The sequence below is a fragment of the Dermacentor andersoni genome, chromosome 2 (assembly GCF_023375885.2).
Source record: "Dermacentor andersoni chromosome 2, qqDerAnde1_hic_scaffold, whole genome shotgun sequence".
NCBI lineage: Eukaryota > Metazoa > Arthropoda > Arachnida > Ixodida > Ixodidae > Dermacentor > Dermacentor andersoni.
In genome coordinates, this window is record NC_092815.1 from 255,028,369 (window position 1) to 255,050,743 (window position 22,375).

Here is a 22,375-nt window from a genome sequence, read left to right on the forward strand (position 1 = left end):
AATGTCCTGCTGCGACATGGTGCTCCAGAAGTCCTCATCACCGACAGAACGGCTTTTACTGCAGAGCTCACCCAAGCCATTCTGTAGTGCAGCCAGACAAGCCACAGGAGGAGAACGGCCTACCATCCGCAGATGAATGGTCTCACGGAGCGCCTTAACAAGACCCTCGCCGACATGCTAGCAATGTACGTCGACGTCGAGCACAAGACGCGGGATGCGGTCCTGCCGTACGTAAGATTCGCTTACAACACGGCGGTGCAAGAAACAACGCAGATCACGCTATTTAAGCTGGTTTACGGCAGGAACCCGACGACAACGCTCGACGCCATGCTGCCGCACGTCACTGACGAGGAAAATCTTGACGACGCTACCTATCTCCAGCGCGCCGAAGCAGCTCGACAGCTCGCCCGCCTACGAATCAATAACCAGCAGCGTACCGACAGCCGACACTACAATCTCCGACGACGCTTCGTCGAGTACCAGCCCGGCGACCGCGTTTGGGTATGGACCCCGATACGCCGACGAGGACTGAGTGAGAAACTATTGCGACGCTATTTCGGACCTAACAAGGTCATCCGACGTATTGGCGCGCTGGACTATGAGGTCGTGCCAGACCGCATTTCACATTCACAGCGGTGCCGCGCGATCTGAAGTGGTCCACGTGATGCGCTTTACACCCTTTTACGGACGCTGACGAACTTCCTTATTTTTTCTTTGCTACGAGTGCTTTTCTTTATTACTTTCGTTTGTTTGCAGCATCGCGTCGATGCTTTTTAAGAGGGGGGTATTGACACGTGTACTACACACTAAACATTTTAACACCCGTGAGGGTGTAAATCAGGTTGTCGCCAGACGTGCACCCTAAGGGTGCTGTTGTCTACACCCTACAGTTGGGGTGCAATTATAGCACCCTAGAGGAAGGGTGTCCAGCAAAATAAATTTAGGGTGTAAGGGTGCAAGTCCATATTAACACCCATCTATGTGGGTGTTGGAAGGGTGTACACCCTTTTATTTCTAATGTGTATGGAAGGCAGGTTCGGTAGTACACACCTTCAATTACTATGTACAGCAATCCACACGTAACTCTCGCATGTGCCAGAACGTTCAAGTTCGGCTACCAAACGCACCGTCGAACAGCCGGCCTTGAAGCTTCGATGGGCATACACAGCACCTATACGTGTGGATCACATTACATATTAGTAATTCATGGTGTATATTGCAAAACCTGTCTGTGCTGCACAAATACAACCTTGCAAATGAGACTTTTGAGCATGCATATCAACACCAACGGTTATCATGATTTCCATATCCACATAACATGCAACACAGACTGGCACGACATATGCTGCATTTTCAAGAAAAATGTAAATATATTTATTGCATGCTGCAATACAGAGTACAAGATATACATAAATCATATGAAATATAAACATGCACAATCACCAAACACATCGGTAAGTACAAGAACATGTACACATCCCACAAAGGTATCTAAAATATATGTATTGATCAAATCTGTTATTAGAGAAGAAACTATGTATAGAGACACTGAAAGAGCCTGAGTTGACCTCGCAGTGTTTTGAGCCACATAAAGGAATAATTTTTAGTATTAGGATCAATGAACGAAAATTCAAGTTCTGATGCCTTGAAAAAAAAAGGGATATTGCAAAGGTGAATTAGGGAAGTAATTGAAATGCAGAGCAAACGCACAAGACACCTGTTATTTTGTACACTAATGTAATCGCAAAGCATTATGAAAAGTTTGGAAAGTCGATGTAAGCATAACTGGCCAACATTTTTCAGACTGAAACAATACTTTCCAAACATAGACGTGCTTTAAGTGAGGCTTAAGTCAGGAGCATTATTGCTAATTTTCTCTTTCCAACAAGATTACTTGAGCACGAAAAATATGTTGAATTTTTTAGTGCCTACATAGTTCGTCCTCCTGTGAAACGAGAGTTCTCTGGGCTAAAGGTGCTGTGTAGCAGATTTTCTAACTACAATTCTAGTTTCTGTAAATTTTTGTTTTGTAACCCGAAGGCACTGGTACATATACAATATGTAGTTTGAAAATAGCTTCTTTTCTTACTATAAATCAAGAGTGAATACTCCACGTTTACTATTGTGTGGGTGCAAAGTGCAGTAGGAGGCCTGATAAAAGCAAACCACTGTTGATTAAAAGATCTTGCTGAGCACGAAAGGTGGACAGTGTTTTAAAATACATAGTAAATTTCTAAATTACTTGCACTTAGATGCAGTAATACAAGATTAGGCTTTGCTGTAGCTTGTGAGTATGCAAATTAGCAAATATGGTTTAATAAATTAGCCATACTCTGGTTACTAAAAACACAGGCACAGGCAGTCATGTAAATGTTCAAGTTAAATATCACACTGTTAACATTTGCCAGGAAATGGTCGTATCAAACCTTATAAATATACTGAAAAAAGGTGCTTTCTTGGGATAGTTGGCAATTCATGCGAAAAAATGACGTACAGCGTGAACTACAAGGACTGCAAGAGGCGACAGACTGCGCTGACTTCCAACAATATTTCATTGCATTGCCGCATCGTGTGTATATATACAAGAGCGGGCATGTGCAGAAAATGAGTCACAAGGGGCGTCTAACAGCAAGTCATTGTACTAAGGACGTGGTTACTTAAAAAAAAAAAAACAATTTCTCTCTGTTGAGGTACAAGACTTCACTAGGGTCAGCGCGATTGAAGGGGCACCAACGCACACACTACCCACTTTTATGGTGAAATCTGCTTCTATAATTTCCCGGATGATCTATGAGCTGTGTCGCTAAAACTTCCGTACCTTCAAAGAGGGGCATGCAGCCACACTCCCGGCGCAATGGATGCCCAAGTGGCCTTGAACAGTTTTATGGACGTTATAGTGCTCTCTTAAACAATCATTTAGGTACCTACCTGTCCGTCCAACGTGTTTACTGCCTCAAAACGGGAATGTGGTAAACCACACTCGTTGCACATATCACAGAACGCTTTCTGTGCCCGACAGCAAGAACTCTGACGCGATTTAGGTGCGTTTACACGCTTACAGAGCTTTGCCAGCTTTTCCGGGGCTGAGAAAAGAACTGATTCCTGGAGGTTGCCGAACATTTTTTAGCCTATCGGAGACATCATGCAAATACGGTAGCACTGCGAACCTGTCTTTCAACCAGCTGGTTCCTTGACTGAGTGGCCTCATCACGGTTTGTGCACCAAATAAGCTGTTCCGCTATGGCTGAAATTAAGGCCAAGGGTAGTCAACCCTAGAAAGGCGATCGACCTGTGCAGCAAGACTACGTTGCATCTCGTGTGAGCAAGATTTATTTATTTATTTATTTATTTACAATACTTTCAGGGCCCAAAGGCACTACAGAAAGGAGTGGGGAAGAAATGGCAAGGCGTGCAGCAAACAAACAAACAGAAGTATTACAAGGCGTCTTATAAAGTGATCTTGAACTGGTGGTCATCAGCAATGCTGGCGATTGTGGAGGGAAGGTGGTTCCATGCGACACTTGTTCTAGGAACAAAAGAGTCATTACACAATTTTGTGCGACAAGAAGGTAGCCCCACCTTGAAGCGATGATCGGTCCTTGAAGATATGTAATGAAGTGGATGAAACAAAACGTCCTTCATCTCGTTGTTATAATAGATTTTATGAAAAAGGCTAAGGCGACATGACTTTCGACGCAACGAAAGGTCAGGCAAGTTTAGGGTTTTCTTCACAGATGTTACACTGGAAGGACGTGAATAATTCGACAAGAGGAAACGTGCGCCGCGATTCTGAATGGCTTCAAGAGTTTGAATGAGTGTAGTCTGAGTAGGATCCCATATAGCACATGCGTACTCTAATTTAGAACGTACCAAGGTTTTGTAAAGTGTTAACTTCAGGAACGATGGGGCATCAAAAAAGTTTCGACGCAGATAACCAAGCATGCGATTGGCGTTGTTAGTTACATATTCTACATGCGTATTCCACGATAGATTAGAAGAAATGAACACCAAGGTATTTATAGCTGTCAACAGATGGTAATGGAATATTATTGAGGCGGTAAATACGCGGACAATGATTAGTGCTGTGGCGAGAAACCTGCATACTTTTATATTTAGTTGTATTAAGTGTCATGAGCCATTGACTGCACCATTCAAATACCCTATCTAGATCACGTTGAATATTGAGATGATCGTCATGGTTAGTAATTTTCTGGTAAACCACGCAGTCATCTGCAAACAGACAGACAGTTGAGGAAGAAAGGCAAGTAGGAAGATCATTATTATAAATCAAGAGCAGAGGGCCCGAAACGGACCCTTGCGGGACACCAGATGTTACGGCAGAATTACGTGAAGAGAAGTCGTTAGCCGTCATATACTGACTACGGTTAGAGAGAAATTCCTTAATCCATGCAAGTACATTGGGGTCTATGTTAAGTTGATTAAGCTTGAAGGTAAGTAGATCGTGTGAAAGGGAGTCAAATGCTTTAGCAAAATCTAAATATATGCAATCAGTATCAAAGTCATGATCCGCGTTAATAAACAAGTCGTTAGTAAAACATAAGAATTGCGTTTCACACGAAACTGCTTTACGGAATCCATGCTAATAAATGCTGAAGAAGGAATTGGACTCAAGGAATTCAATGAGGTGCGAGTATATTATATGCTCTAGGATTTTTACTGGAATGGATGTTAATGATATGGGGCGGTAATTATTGGGGGAATGTACATCACCAGATTTATGCACTGGGATCACCTTCCCTATCTTCCAATCAGAGGGCAGTGCAGACATCTGTAATAACTGTTGAAAAAGCTTTGACAATATCAGTGCAGAATAAACTTGTGTACACTTCAGCATTTTTGATGAAATACAATCTGGACCGGCCGGCGAAGACACTTTTAAGTTGACAATCAGCCTTTCGACACCAACTGCATCAATAGCGATATAATCCATTGGGAAGAAGTCGGTTTTTGGTATATGCGGAGATACTGTGGGAGTGCTCTTATGAAAATGAGTAACAAACACATTGTTCAGAACACTGCAGCATTCGCTTTGAATTACTGGGACATCAGATTGGATTACCTGAATGTGTGTCCTTTTAGTACCGTTAATAATGCTCCTAAATTTACGGGGATTAGAACGAAGTAGCAAAGGAAGAGTTTTATCAAAGATCTTGGCTTTTGAGAGCGCAGTACAGAATTCTCTTTTAAATTTTTTGATAGCAAGACCAGTGGTCTATTCTGGCTGTGAATTTTGCGCGTCGAAATATCCGCTTCTATTTGTTGCGCATGCGCTTTAACATGTTATTGAACCATGGTGAGCGGGTACATGATGAAATTTTCCTTTTAGGTACAAAACAATCAATAAGAGACAAGAGTTTGTTTTTATAAAGCAACCAGTTGTCCTCAACCGATCGCTGCTCAAAACCGGCGAAAAACCGATCAGCAAAGACCTGAAATTCCCCATTCATTCCACTTACGTCTGCTTTGCCGTAGTCTTGGATAACCCTAGTTTTTTTCTTCTTAGAAATCTTTGCCCGTAGAGTGAAGTGAATTATCGAGTGATCGCTAATTCCCGGTGAATGAGTTAAGCCGGCAGCTAGGTCGGGTGTAGTGGTAAGTATTAAGTCTAGAATATTAGCGGAAGTGGAAGTTATGCGAGTGGGAAAGTGAACGAGCTGAGGTAAGTTGAAGTCGTGACAAAAAGTTAAAAATTCTTTGCTTTCAGCTGAGTTGTGTTTTAAGGAAACCAAGTCTCGTTCCCATCTGATGTCAGGAAAATTGAAGTCGCCAAGTAAGAAGAGGGGCGATTTTGGGTATCTGACGAACAGCTGATTGACAACATCGTGCAGTTCATTACAGAACGATAATGATGCAGTTGGTGGCCGATAACAGACACAAAAAATTATTTCGCGAGAATCAATGAGCACGCGCGCACACACAAGCTCAAGCGAGGATACAATTGGAATAACATGGGAAGCAAGACTATCGGTAACCGCCAGCAGAACACCACCACCAGACCGGTAATCACGATCACATCGGTAAAATTTGTAGCACTTTTCACAGTCTAAAATTTCTTCATTTTTAACTTTTGCAGAAAGCCAAGTCTCCGTTAGACCAACAATATCAGCAGAGCAGGAATCAATAGCGGAAGACAATTCCACGCGTTTATTCAGAATACTCCGTATATTGGAAAGAAAAATAGAGGCGTCTTTTGCGCAGGATCTGGGCGGGCATAGCTATGATGCACTGGAAGTGCCAGCACGTGCAGTTACAGTACCAGCGCTATCTTGCGTATCCACTGATCGTGCTGAAGCGATTTCGCGTACGCTGTCACTTACCAAGCAGTACACGTACGTTTTTTTGTCCATGATCAGTTTATTCATGCGAAGAGAGTACGTCTTCCCGGCTACCTTTGCAAATTCTGTTAGTTTCCTCCTTGAGTTTCGCGTAGCTCTGCAATAATCTTCGCTAGCTGATACACCAGTCCCCTTGAGCTTTTCTGTGCCCAGACTGCATCCCTGACTTTAGACGACGAAAACTTAATGATAATTGGCCGAGTCTTTTTATCTGTGTAGGATCCTAATCTCTGTGCTCGGGAAACTTCCGAGTCAGAAATTTGTATTTTAAGGTGACGAGACAAAACGTCTTGAACAAGGCGTTCTGACTGAGCCCATGTCTCAGTCGGGCAGTCCGGTATTCCAAAGAACAATAGGTTATCTCATCTCGACCTGTCTTCAAGATCGTCCAGTCGAGAATTGAGTGCCTGGCCTTCCATTCTGACAGCTTCGGTGATTAGACGTGGTGCATCATTAAGAGCTGCAGAACCGTCGAATGATTCGACAAAGGATTCAACCGCGCATAATCTTACTGATAGGTTAGCGACGGTCTGTACTAAGACCTCCTGCTTTGTCTTTAAGTCGTCGAGAGCTGCCTTGAGCTCAACGTGACGGTGGTCAACGTTTTCAGAAAGTTTAGTGATAGCATCAAGTATTTCTTTGTTAGTAGGACCAGGGTTGAGTTCAACGTCACCGCAACAGATTAAGAGCTTCGTAACAAATACGCATTCGCACAAGCACTGAAAGAGCACACTTGGGCACGGTAGGAGCAGCAGGCAGACGTTGCTAGTCCGCTTACAACAGAGAGAGGGGGGTTTACTAACCTGCACAAAAAGCAAGATCGGGATTTTGAGCGACTGCATGGCTGCCGCTCCACCGTGCCCACTGAAGGGGCGTAGGATTTGCAGTGCTCTTATATCCTCCTGCGTCGCTGCAGTCGCCAGCAGTGTTGTTGACCCGCTGACCATGGAAGGGATGTGCCCGGTAAAGCAGAACTGATGACATGAGGACGCATTATTGAAGATCGGGACCGTCAGCAACGCTGGTGATGGACAGCCGGTGATCGCTGGACCCGAAGGTTGTAGCCACGTGCCAGACCGAGCGATAAACTGCACAACAAGCAAGATCGGGATTTTGAGCGACTGCATGGCTGCCGCTCCCCCGTGCCCACTCTATTGAGGCTGTTAACGAGGCAAAACTTTTAATACCTCATTTAACGATCTTTGAGCGTGCACTGTTAAAGGGCAAGAGTGACTTCTTCTCGTTTCGAAGCACCAGCCTGAGATCTACAAAGCGCAAGGGTCGATGGGGACCTCGTGCGTTAGTTCTAGAGGCTTTCTTAAACATCTCCAAGACTCCCGAAGCAGCAGGCTCGAAAGCGTGATCAGTGCAATCAATAAATACGGGGTAGTCATTCACAAACCTGCACACTTTGACAGGAGACTCATCTAGGTGACCTTCAATATTGCAATCATGATGACCTAGATAAATATCACTTAGTGGCGGCGCCAGGCATGATCCTATACAAACACCATTCCTTTGTATATTGTATAGGATCATGCCTGGCGCCGCCACTAAGTAATATTTATCTAGCTAATCATGACTGAAATATTCAAGGTCACCTAGACGCGTCTCCCGTTGTCAAAGTGTACAGGTTTATGGATTACCTGGTATTTATGGATTGCACTGATCACGCTTTTGAGCCTGCTGCTTTGAGAGTCTTGGAGATCTTTAAGAGCTGCAGCCTCTAGAACTAACAAATGAGGTCCCCATTGATCATTCGTTGCACTTTATAGATCTCAGGCAGTGCTTGCAAACAAACAGGTGCGCTAGTGCTTTGAACCGAGAAGTAAGAAGTCACTCTTGCCCTTTAACTCTGCACATTCAAAGCTTGTTAAACGAGGTATTGTAAAGTTTTGCCTCCTTAACAGCCTCAATAAATCTTGCTCACATGAAATGCAATATAGTCTTGCTGCACAGGTTGATCGCCTTTCTTGGTTTGGCTACCCTTTGGCCTTAGTTTCAGCCATAGCGGAACAGCTTCTGAAGGGCACAAAACATGAACATACTGTCAATGAACCAGCCGGTTGAAAGACACAGGTTTTCAGTGCTACCGTATGTGCATGATGTCTCCAATAGGCTAAAAAAGATCTGGCAACCTCCAGGAATCAGTCCTTTTCTCAGCCACGGAAAAGCTGGCAAAGCTTTGTAAGCATGTAAACGCACCTAAATCGGGTCAAAGTTCTTGCTCTGTCGGGCACAGAAAACGTTTTGCGATATGTGCAACGAATGTGGTTTACCATATTCCCGTTTTGACGCAGTAAATACGTTGGACGCCCAGGCAGGTGCCTAAATGAGCGTTTAAGAGGGCACTATAACGTCCTAACACTGTTCAAGGCCACTTGGGCATGCATTGCCGGGACTGCCGCTGCATGCCCCTCTTTGAAGATACGGAAGTTCTAGCGAGACACAGCTCACCCGGTACATTATTCAAGCTGATTTCACCAGAAAACTGTGTAGTGTGTGCGTTAAGGCCCCCTCTACCACGCTGACCCCTAGTGATCTCTTGTATCTCAGCACATAGAAATTGTGATTTTTTTTTTCAAGTGACCATGTTCTTAAGCACAGGGACTTGCTGTTAGAACAACCAGTGTGACTGCCTTTCATTTTCTGCACATGACCCCTCTTGTGTATATTCACATGATGTAGCAAGGCAATAAAATATTGTTGGAAGTCAGCGCAGAGTATGTCATCTCTCACAGTCCTTGTGCTTCACACTGTACGTCATTTTTTATACTGAACAGTGAATATTAATTGATTCAAAATTAGAAAAAATATAGTACACATCTGAGCTGCAAAAATGCAATTGATGCAGCAAATGACGTTTAGCTTTCCAAACGAAAAAAAAATGTTCACGGTTAACCACAAGGTGCAGGGACTCCATTCTCTGAGCACCTTGACCAACAAATGCAGCGCATGGCATTGCTGGAATCTTGCATCCTGCATTAGCAAAATAAGAAGAGAATCATGAGGGTTCAGTCTGTGCAATTACACATGTACACTGCTGAAAATTTGATAAGGCAACAAGCTCCTGAAAGTAACAAACTTAATGTGACTGGGCGCAATGCACAGCTCAGGCAACTGGGCAAGACAAGTAAAAGGTAGGAGAAATTTCTATTTTGCAAATTTAGGAATTGCATTTACTGTGAACACTAAACCACTATGTCACTGTGAATACAAGGCACATACAGCAGCAAAAGCAAATAAATTTACAGTAGCCTTTTCACCACAGAAAATAAGAGTGAATAAAATTTAAAGACACTACCAATGACATCTCTCAACAAGACATTTGTCCAAGAGGGTGTATGTGACCTTAATATAATATTGACATGAAATCTGCAATACATCTCTGCATTACACTTTATAAGTACGGCAGCTGAGAACCTTACGGGATATGGCACATTAAGACTGACATGCACAAGACATTAAAAATGGCTGTTTTTACACAACATTACTACACTAGGAGACAGTAGTTCTACAGAGGGTGCAAACAAAATGAAAATGGGGGAACCCCAACTGGCATTCTCATTTGCCCTGCAATACACACATCCAGCCCAACAATCTCCAACTCTCCAATGAAGTTTATTAGATCTTTTCTGTATCCTAAAATTTATTGCGTATTTCTTATCTACTAGTTTAGTAAGAATTGACATTTCGGCATACTTTCCTTAAAAATTTAGCATGTGTTAACTATTTTCCTTAAAGCACACCCCTTTCTTTCGATGGGTTAGCTTGGCAATACGGTGACAAGTAGTATTCTCAAAGATAATAAGTTTAAATAAACGTATGATCCTTCATTATGCTCCCACTTTCTACTTCATGCTCTAAACTGTGATACCCCTCCTAGGCAGTTTATGTTAATCTGCAAATACTTACATGGTCCTTCTTTCTGTAGCCTCTCAACTAGAGCCTGAAATTTCTTGTCTCCTAAAAAATCATCTTCACCACCCAAAATATATTGCACGTTTACCCCTAACTGGAGGGGGGGAGGGATTGTATATAAGTGTTCACATATTCAATGAACCTAAGAGCCACAACCATTTCTCATCCTGTGTTGCCACTACCCGCATGAGTCGCAATGGTTGTAAATTGGGTACCCGCCCTCTCCCACCTAAAAGTACATTTTGCCACATGGAAAATGACCACAAGCATTGAATTTGATTGAATGAGTCCTCCTGTGCATGTCTTTTTTTTTCTCGTCTTGTACGGCTAGGTTCAACATGGTCAAGTTGTCTGAAAACTGCCAAGCCCCAACCAATACATTGTGTAGTTTCAAAATTATGAAACGTTCATTTTTCAAGACTTGTCCCAAATTAAGCAGACAGATTTTCATGATGCAAATGAGGAAAGGTTGAGCTTAGAGAAAATGATAGGCCTGCTATATCCTGCAAAACTGTGTGAAATGACATATGCTTGCAATTTTCATGAGCAGCTAGCTCAGTACATGAAATAGGCACAATCCTGCGGAAATGCTTTTTAACACCCACGAGAGGTCCTGGTTTCTTGTAATTTCTTCAAATCCCTTGCAGTCTAGATTGCAATCTGGCGCATTTTGATTTTGATATTGTATTTGAAATAAAGACATCTCAAATTTTAAGGTTTTGAGAATTATATGGGGTTAAATTAAAGGTAGAAGAGTAATGCAACGAGCAAATAACAAGCTCATTGCAGAGTAAAGAAATATTCCTTTCCTGCAAAAACACTGGTAGCAGGAAGGTTGTACGAAATTAGCACTGAATGCACAATAAAGAATATCATGCTGGAATGCCCCAGTCTGTGAATATTCTTGCACAAAGAAAATCCTCCTTATGAAAGGCCATCAAGAAAATGCAAGTGTATGCTTTGGATCAGCAGTGATACCTGCAGTATGCACTGTACAATCGGCAATATTTAAAACCAGACACAACTGCACATGATATCAAGCTTAGGCCGCCAAGGAGCCTCAGAGTTTTAAATTATAACTTGACTTACTATATTACACTACACACCTATATCTACTTACAATGTTGTCTTCCCAACTGCTTCTTAGAAGACATCAACAATCTGCCTGAAGGCGAACCCAAGTGGCTTGCTCTTGATGGAGGGCACCAAGGCTGGGCATCGTGAAACTGCTGCTATCATCTGCATGACCTGCGAGAAACAACGCTCTAAGTTCAAGATAAACAAATGCTATTAGAATGAAAGACAAGATCACTGGCAATGAGCCTCGTTTTTGTTTGCACGAGAAAAGCAATAAATATGGACTTTGTGCTGCTTACTGAAAATGAAGCAAGCCTCCTTCCAGATGTTGCAGTCATGCATTAAGATTGTCACACAGCTGCATGTTTGTATGCTCATATGCTGCTGTCGCTACTGTGCCAGCATGCTTTCCATAGCTTATTATTTCAAGCTATATTGATTATTGTGTTTTCTTGCCAATTTGTGGCAAATAGCATCAGCAAAGTAGCTCACTTACACACATACTCCCTTGTGAGGAGCGAATTCACACACACACGCACGCTCGCATGCACGTGCACACACACACACACACACACACACACACACACACACACACACACACAAGCCTCTACCACATAAGCAGCTTCCCACGCTTGACACACTGCATTTTTTATCCTTTGACACTCCTACTGCTAAGGCATAAAAAAGCCTTCGTGTGACCAACCCCAAACTCCTCAACCTACACTTCCAGCTTAAACACTTTCTTGAGAGCCAGGACAAGCCTTATAGCTTCCCCAGTGCTCGAAACTGTAGTTACGAATTTCAATAGGGCTATAGGCGACAGCTCTCGAAGGGCATGCAAACTAACCGGAGAGACCTAAAGCTTGCATATGATACCTCTAAAGCACAACAACACTTCAAATTTTCAAAATTCATTAAAGCTCCTGAAGACAATTACTATATACGTAGAACGTCCCGAATACCCTGCCATTCACAATTTCAGCGGTTGTCTGCATCAACGGAAATGTGGGCTAATAGGAAATTCACGTCTTTAAGATCAGAATTAGTGTAATGGCGAAACACACTACCAGATTTCTTAATCATTTATTTGTGCTCTGGATGTAACGTCCCTTTTAGAATAACAATCAAGGATATCGATTCATCAGGGCAGAGGAGGGAAAAAGGAGGAAGCGTATACCTGACGCCTTTCCACTGGTCCTCATGAGAAACGGCGCCTCATACAGCAGTTGTCCAGGTGGGCTTGAAACCAAACTCGGCTTTCAGGCGGCAACACTCGCTGCACCAAATTGGAAGAGTTTTATTGCGAGTAAAACTCTACCGGCCTTATGTAATACATACGCACGCACACAAAACGCACTCGCGCGCACACAAATATACGCACTCTCAAAGCGCAGACACAAAAGCACGCACGCGCACATTGATAAACACAAACAAGCACACATACATGCAGGCAGACACGCTAACACGTGCACGCACACACAGCGAACAACACAGAAACACGCTCACAAAACACGTACGCACTAGACACACGCAAACACGCCGGCCCATACAAACCGGCATGTACGCGCGCGCACGCACGCACACACACACAGCGAGCCGAGTCCGCGCGCACGCACACGCACAGGCACACACACACACACACAAACACACACACACACACACACACACACACACACACACACACACACACACACACAAAGCGAGCTGAGCGCAGGCACACACGCACAGACAAAGCGAGCCGAAAACATGCTGAAGGCGTCCGGCAAGCAGCAACAGCAGCACGCGACCGCATCAGGGAGAACCAATACCGCGCCGGTTCTTTCGAAAGGTGGCAAAGTCAGTCGTCCTTTTTCTACGCTACGCAAAAGTGGTCGACCACATTTAACTTAAGTGCGAGCGACTGTATTACAAGAAGCCGCGCTGAACGCCCAAAAGAATCACATCTATGAACGTTCAAGCGCTGAGAAACAAAGCGTAACTATGCAGGCGCACCACGCCCGATGTAAAACGGGGTGCGAGGCGCAATCGAGGTAGTTAACTTGCCCTACTAGGAGTGCAGGTGCTCTTCCGTTAGTGAATTATGTTACGAGATCACAGTGAGATACTTCTAGAGCGAACAAAAACACGGAACCCACCAAAGAAATACCAAATAAATGGGCACTTGCCTGAAAACTTCCATTATGGCAGTACCACAGAACACCTATACAAACTTAGAGAAGGGAAACTGTACCTTCCATAGTGCTACGGAAATAAGCGTAGCGGTGGCGTCGTGAACTAAAGTATGTGACCACAGGTGGCGCTGTACAACAGGAAACGGAAACGGGGTTTTGCACACGCTTTACCAGGTGTTCTGTGGCTTTACTGGGTTTCTGGCTGCTGCGCCTCGATCGTGCTCCCGCCAGTTTAGTTGCTGTGTAGCAAACCTAGCGCCTACATTATGTAGGCGCTGCGTTTGCCACACAGCAACCAAACTGGCGGGAGCACGATCGAGGCGCAGCAGAATACATGTAGCGCTAAATCACATCGACTTAAGGCACACTCACAACTGACTTTTAAGGGCATCCCGAGCGGCTTTTCGTTTATTACGCCGCCTTTACGCCGAGTTGTGCCTCCGCGCTCCAGCTGTTGCATTTCGTGTAGGGCTACTGACAGAATGCGGTTTCCAGGTGGCACGATGGCCTCGACTGGAATAAACGCACACGACACCAAAGATTGAGTAAGCCTGAAAATATTTTATTTACATTTTACAAGTACAACAAAAAGCACACGTCTACGCAACCACACAAACGCGGTTACATAGTCAAGAACATAGTCAAGAAATTGCTCATTAATAAGGGTAGCACGAGAAAGAAGACCTAAGCTACAAAACGTACGGTCGGCTGCTAAGTATAATGATTTCCCTGTCACCGCGTGTCACTTTTGTACAGCATCTTTACAGCACTACCAGGCCGGGTAGTTTGGCGGAAAGAACGCAACAGCCTACGGCCGTCAGCTGCCTCTTCCTTACGGGTGTCATAATTATCCTAATCTCCTCATCAACGTCGTGCAAGTCCGCATACAGGCATCTGTATCTGAACCATATGTGCCAGCTTAATACATGTGTATTAAAATTATGATAACCACTGCGTCTTATCAAACGCATTGGTTTTGCAAATGCGCATTACAGCTGACGGAACGACATACTGTAAGTGAAGCACAAGAGAACAAGGACAAAAGGAGGATACAACACTTGAAGAAATGAAGAATTAGTAGGCGTACAGCAAACAAGCGATGACGGAGAACACACAATGATGCATCGGGTGTTCTGTGACATCGGTTTGCGTACTTACGGTGTTATGGAGATCAACGGCATAAAAACGTACCTTCAAGCGTACTCCCTCAACCTCCGCCGCATTCATTATGATAATCAACGCCTAAACAAAATGAGGCACTGTTTTTTGCCAAGAGTAGACCTCTTTACAGCAAGTCTATGTAATAACTCGCAGACGAAACCAGCATGCTATCGAAAATGTTTTACCGCCGTAGTATTCGAACGCCAACGGCCAGGAAACACATCGATACCAATAGGCTGTCGGCTGTCGGTGGTTAATCAAGTACAAAAACCTTGACGCTATGACTAAAAAGCAGCTTCAACAAAAAAAAAATAATAAAAAAATCAACTGCCTATTTGCCTGAGGTAAAAAAAACATCCTTAGACACCTCGATTGTTTATGTCAATGGTTTGTGTAACGTAAAAAATTCAGCATGTTCAGCGCCCCTAGCAGAAAAAGCACCAAGTAAAGTATTCGACCAAATTACAGTAGCTCCACTTGCGCGCTTACGCTGAAACACGCCTCGATTGATTTTTCGCCCTCTGTGGCCATTTGTTGAACTTGAGAGTGTGCGGCGCCTGGTACTACCGACCGCTGACACAGGGCACGTTGCAACTGCTCGTCTCAGTGTCCGTGGATCCATCTTCCAGTGCGTACGAACGCTTTGCCTTGAAGTGGGGCACGAGTAATACACAAAGCACGGGCCACATCTTTCTCTACACCGCGCACAAAACTAATCACACGTTTAAAATTATTTCGCACAGCGCGAGAGGCGAACGCATTTCATGTAGCTAGAGAATGCAATAATGGCGCAGCTTCCGCCTGCCCATCCTGCCGCGCCATAGAATAAAGAACAACTTTAGAGAAGGGAAACTGTACCTTCCACAGTGGTTCGAAAATAAGAAGCGGCAGCGCATGGAACTTAGTGGGGGGCCCGACAGATGGCGCTACTTGAACAGGAAGCGGAAATGTCTTTTTTTTTAGTACAATATTCAATATGGCCGCTTTATACCGGTGCCGTACGCTGGGTACGCGCCGTGCTCGCCTCGCTGGCTTTGCGGCATGCCTCAGCTGCCGCGTTTTAATGGCCAGGAGACTAAAGAGCCTCTACTGACGCGCATACAAACAAGCTACAAGTGAGTGAACAGGACGTGCGACTTTATTGGCAGAAGAAAAGCAGTGCACCTTCTCATACAAGATCAGAAATAAAATTCTCATGTCGAGATGCGCTGAAACCGTTAACGCGAGCTCGTAAACTGCTCACTTTCGTCGCCGCACATGGTGATCTGGTGACGAGCGACAATCAGTAGTGCAAGCAAATTTGGCAGTGCACCACCTGTTTGCATTAACAGTCGCCGTAACTTACATTGCGAAGCAATCGGGTGACGCAAGGCATCTGCTGCCGCAACCAGCACAGCGACATGGACTAAACGGCATTTTAGCGTTCCCGCCTTTCCAACCTGCACGTTTCTTTTTGTTCTTTCGGGGGCCGCTAATGTGTGACTCATAGTTGGTGCCCCACATTCTCAATGTGGGCATCACCATTTTGCAGCCACTTTTGCAGGCCTTTCCACCTATCTGGCTATCAACTTCGGACCATGTTGTGACGTGTGCTGTCTCCGCTCACGCCACATCACGGCCGATGAAGGCCCACAAGCATAATTTGCCAGCGGCTGCAGCAAGAAATGTCGAATGGGGAGAGGACCAATTACCGTGCATGTAAATTAGGAGTCTTTGTCGCTGTGTGGACTGCAGGAGCAGCTGGTTACCTCGGGAGACTGTTGCCCATGCAGCTAACCAGGTCGCCACATCGAAGAAACATAACACGGCGACCATTATCAAATTAGACTCTGCATTCAATCACCGCATAAGGTTCAGACAATACACTGTACATTGGCTAAGATCCATATGACAACAGTGGGCATTCACGCAATACAAATTGCATACAGCTTATTCAGCTATCCGACTTCAGGCACAGTGCTTGCCTACGTCACACACGGTGGTCTAGTAACGAGTGACAACCAGCAGCACAAGCAGATTGGACAGTGCCCCACCTGTTTACACTGACAGTCACCGTAACTTGCACTGCGAATCAATCGAGTGACGCAGGCACCTGCTGCCATAGCCAACACAGCGGCATGAACTACCCGGCATGCTAGTGTTACCTCCTTTCCTACATGCACGTTTCTTTTTGTTCTTTCGGTGGCCACTAATGTGTTGCTCACACTTGGTGCCCCACCTGCTCTCAACATGGATGTGGTCTGTTTTGTGGAAATCGCCATTTCGCAGCCACTTTTACAGGCCTTTCCACCCATGTGGATATCAACTACATACACTTCAAACCATGTAATCATGTATGATAGTCTCTGTTCACGCCAAATCATGGCCAAAGAAGGCCACAAGCACCCTTTAACCACGGCTGCAGCAGGAAAGGACAAACAGGGAGCACCAATCACACTACATGTAAACAGGGAGTTTGTGTCACTGTGTGGACTGCAGGAGCAGGTGCTTACCTAGAGAGGCCATTGGCCAATAAAACTGAACAGGCTGCCACATCCCAGAAATGTAACACGGCAACCATGACCAAGTGGGACAACATTGAAACAAGATTATGCAATCAAATCACTTCAGCATACTCTAACATAATGCTCAATCTATACATTGGCACTATGCATTGGCTACGATCTACATGACAACAGTGAGCATACACGCACACGGGTTGCTTGCGGCACATTCAACCGTCCGACTGTAGGCATAGTGCTTGCCTTCGTCGCACACTGCAGTCTGGTAACAAGCAACAACCAGCAGCGCAAGCAGATTGGACAATGTGTCCCTCATGTTTGCACCGACAGTTGGCGTTGAATATGAGCAGCTTGCATTGCGAAGCAATCGGGTGACGCAAGCATCTGCTGCCACAGCCAACAGCGACATGGAGTGCCCGGCATTTTAGCGTTACCGCCTTTCCAACCTGCATGTTTCTTTTTGTTCTTTTGCATGCCACTAATGTGTAACTCACACTTGGTGCCCCACATTCTCTATATATGGGCATGGTTGGTTTTGTGAACATCACTATTTTGCAGGCACTTTTGCAGGCCTTTCCACACATGTGGATATCAACTTCATACACTTAGAACCATGTAATTATGTATGACAGTCTCCGTTGACGCCAAATCATGGCCGAGGAAGACCACAAGCAAAATTTGCACACGGCAGCAGCAGGAAAGGACGGAACGGGGAGCACCAACCACGGTGTGCGTGTAAATTCGCAGTCTATGTCACTGTGCGGACTGTAGGAGCAGGTGCTTGCCTCGAGAGACTGTTTCCCAATGCAACTCACCAGGCTCCCACATATGAGAAACGTAACACGGTGAAAAGTACCAAGTCGGACAGCGCCGAAACCAGATTCTGCAATCAATCACTTCAATGTAGCTTGCACAAAAACACAGGCTGTCGAGCAAGAATAGCAATCCTGAATGAGACAAGGAATTCAATATGGGAATGAGAAAGCTTGCATTCAAGAAAGAAGCCACTCTACCTTGCAAGCATTGAAAGCCAAAAACATTAACAAAAGGTAAATGCTACATAGCACACAGAATAAAGGTTAATGCAAGACACACGCCAATGCTACATCAGCTATTTCAGGAGAGGAATTGCACATGGCAACATACACTAGAAAGAACTGCTACACATATGTTATGCTACTAGACAGTGACTGGCATTAAGTATGAGCAAAGAATCGGTTGACCTTTATTGTTTGTATGAGGAATAGGAATGATATCTAACAAAAGTGTGGAATGAAAACGCTTGCATTCATCGAAACAAAATTATACTTGGCAAGAATTGGCAAGGCCAGGAAGCTCACTAAGGAAGGGCACGCTGGCAGAACACTCTTAGCCAGCGTCATCTGTGCTTGTTCAGAGGTTGCAGGTACATCTGACGACAAATAATTTTTGTTGTTGAGGTACCTGGATGACTCGGCCAATATCCGAGCTGGTGGAATGATGGCGTAGGCTCTTTTCACTCTTGAAACAGTCGTCCGTAGACTTTATCTCATCCAAATAATTCTGGAATGGCTTCTTTGTTTGTGGTCTTGCGAATTCAGCTCCAGCCCCTTCCTGTTGGTGTAGATGGGGGCTCCCGTGATGACCAAGATGTACTTGGCACAGACTCTGTTGGGGCAGAACAATGGCACTTGAGATACAGCAGAGATTAGCCAAACTCATGTAGTGTTTTCTTTTATGTTCGAACTAATTATGCTGAACTGTAAACATGAACAAACGTTCATATCATCTGCTACAAACAACTGACATGTATCTCAAGACTAGCAAGCCAATACAACATATATCAAGCACATTTATTTCTGAACCAGGTGTTGTTTACCTTGTAGTAGCAGCCAAAGTCCACACAATGACCTTGTTGTAGCAGGCAGCAGCTTCTGTTTAGTGCATGGAGTGAGTTACTTTATACTGGTGCCATCCTCATTACTGCATGTCTGGAACAGAAATTTTGACTGCATCAGAAATTGAACAAGCACAATTTTGCAATATGAAATGCGAGAAGCTGCGACATATACATTGCAATGGTTTGTGACGACAGAACACATGCAAATGTACACTGTTTGTTCTAGGGTGCTTAAGCAGCATGGTAAATAAATATGGTTACTCTCCGTAAAATTGATGTCTGCGCAACTACAATGCACGCCAACAGCTTAAGTATTACTAAGATCACAAATAAGAACATTTGTGCGCTCGTTTATACACTAGAAGAGATCACACTGCTGATTTCACAAGCAAATAATAGATGAAAGACATGAAACTATTAGAAATGATGCATTCTTTTTGTGCATGAACGTGATGCACCGCTTCACTACTGCAAAAATAGATGTCCTGAGGTAAGCCAAACTGAACAGCAAGAACATTTGGAACCAACAGGTACGAAATATGGGTAAATTATCATGTGTGCAACTGTTTATTACATTAAATTCAGTACTTTAGCTTCAGTTTCTCAAAAGGTTATTCGGTTCTGTGAACGAAAGAGGCTGCCGGCGTACTCGAAAAAAAAATATATTGATAAGGCAACTCAGTCACTTATGGCTACGGGTACAACGAGATGAAAAATGTGACGCGCGTTCCGATATCGTTTCACTTTCGTGAATGTGTGTATAATGATGGCCTCGCAACTGAAAGTTGATTTCGGAAACAGCAACGGAGGGTCCCGACTGCCCTTATGTAATGCAGCATCTAGTTCGTTAACTTACTTCCGCCTGTAAGTTAACGAGACGAATAAATTACATAGCGATTGAAGCAGTGATGTTGAACGACTCACCGGTATTGCTGTCCCCAGTTGCAGCAGGACACGGCTCCCATTTCGATGCAGACGTGTTCCACATGGCTCACGACTGAAACCTAGCTTTCAGGCTTACACACCAAATTAAATAACGCGAGATATCGAAGCGCAGTAAACTGGTTTTAGCACAAAATAACCAACCAATGTACGAACCAAGGAATCCGTACCTGCCGCGCACGCGAACATACCGGTAAAAATTTTAAATCCAGGCCAGAGGTCACGTGGGAGGTCGATGATGCTGAACGCTATTTTGCGTTTAAAATGACAAAAAACAACAAAGTTGGTAATGACAAGTACAATGTAAAATTAGGAATTATAGTTTTGTAGTCTTTATGATGCAATAAAAACGCTTCGTTTACTGTTGAAGAATGTTTGTAGGTTAAAATTGCGCTTACTACGGCGCCTCTAGCGGGAGATAATGTGCTCAAGGGGGAACCTTTTTAATTGTTGCACTATGCCTGTTTCTTTAGCAGCGCCGCGCGGTCGATTTTTTCGCCCTCTGTGGCCATTTGTTGTACTTGAGAGTGTGCGGGCCCTGGCCGCGCGCTGAAGTGACGTTACAGCCATTGAGCTTAGCATCGTCCTGTCACTTCCGGTCGCTTTTCATTGGGCAGGGGGCAGCCGCGCAAATTGAACGTTTATTCTGATAGGTTTGCTTGCTCGCATGGCCGCCTGTTTGCTGCTGCTTCGTTGTGGTCTCTAACTAGAGCGGTGAGGCGGGTAGTTTCTGCTACGTTTTGTGTCGAGCACTTTTTTTTTGTGGGGGGGCGCAGTTTGTGCTGCATGTGTGAGGATACATTTCACAAATCGGGACCGTGAGCGAGACGATCGGCGCTCTTCTGCTGGTGCGATTAGATAATTCGCTGCGTCAGAACGAAGCAACCTTGCGAGGTCACAGCGTAGTTACAGCGATATCCTGGCTCGATAAAGACCCTCAAATCTTGCTCGTGCGACAGCGACGCGTAAGCTTTCATGAGGCGACTGAAGAATGCATTTGTAAGAGCGTATGCTGTGGATAAGCAATTACAGCTTTGACGACACCAGCCCCTAATATATAGGCTGAGCCTTACAAACTGTGTCCGCAGATGCGCTTAGAAAGCAGACCAGTAGCTTACTAAAACTCTGAATAACTTAGGCAAGGTACGTGGAGATTCGGATTTGAGAACTTCCAGCGTGATCTCGCCGCTATAAATGTCTTCGTTATGTATTCACCAAGCAAACTGTACGTTGATGCCATTGTACAGCAGAGGCTCGTCTAACAGCACGTCCCTGTTTGTTCAGTAATGTATCCAGACAGCTTCTTTAATTTCGCCGCTTTTTGTTGGGCTTTTAAGGGCACCGAAATATTCGTGCAGAATTGTGAAAGTTGCTAGCGCGTTTTCATTCTGCGACTGCAGTTTGTCTTAGAAGTGTTTAATTGCATGATAATATTACTGTGAGCACAAAATATAGTGATAAATAAATTGTAAATGAAAGTGCGTACATTTTCTCGATGATACATTTTGGAGTGGCCGTCATGCCAGTAATATCAGAATCCTAGAAAAAGATCGACAGTCACTTAGGAATGCGAAAACTTAATGACTTGGTGGATGTACACTTGCAATCATCACGTGAACGTGATATGTCAGTTCATACATTGTCACGTGTCCGTCATAATTCTACCTTCATCTACTGTAATCCACCTTGCTACAGTTTGTACGAACCTTAACCCAATTTATTCCACCCTAATTCACATTATTTCACATTATTTACCCATAATTGTTCACAATTAACGTTGTTCTATTTACTACCTTCTGTATCATCACTACTGACGTCATACAAGACGCTGATGACGTCACATTTTATTGCTTTATTATACCTACTTTCAAGGCCTAGTAGACACAACAGAAAGAAGGGGTGAAAGTATACAATATTTGCAGAGCAGGGCAAGAATAGAAAATCAAACTGTAAGACACTTTGAACAGCGATCTTGAATTAGTGGTGTCACAAATTGAGACTGTGGAGGCGGGAAGGCGGTTCCATTCAGTGGCTGTTCTTGGCAAAAAGTAAGAATGGCACATAAATATTGTGTTGATGATCGATGCGACACGAGATATAACTTGGTGGGGTTAAAATATTTTCTTTAAGAGAAGGGTTAAAGTAGCATATTCTATGAAAAATACAGAGACGAAAGTACCTACGACGTAACCAAAGGTCAGGTTGACCTAGTGTTCTTTTCATGAACGTGACGCTAAAATGACGTGAATAATTTGAGAGAATAAAAGGGCCGCGCGGTTCTGAATGTTTTCTGAATGCTTTCAAGGGAAATGACAAGATTGGCATGAGCAGGGTCCCGTATGGATTGTTGTTGCGGAGAATGCCAGC

The 22,375-nt window shown here is 44.3% G+C and overlaps 1 protein-coding gene across 1 annotated transcript in view; it reads left to right on the forward strand.

The window, feature by feature from the left end:
• Nucleotides 1-22,375, forward strand: part of LOC129387131 (alcohol dehydrogenase class-3-like) — a 762,528-nt gene that overhangs the window by 185,658 nt on the left and 554,495 nt on the right. The window lies entirely within an intron of this gene.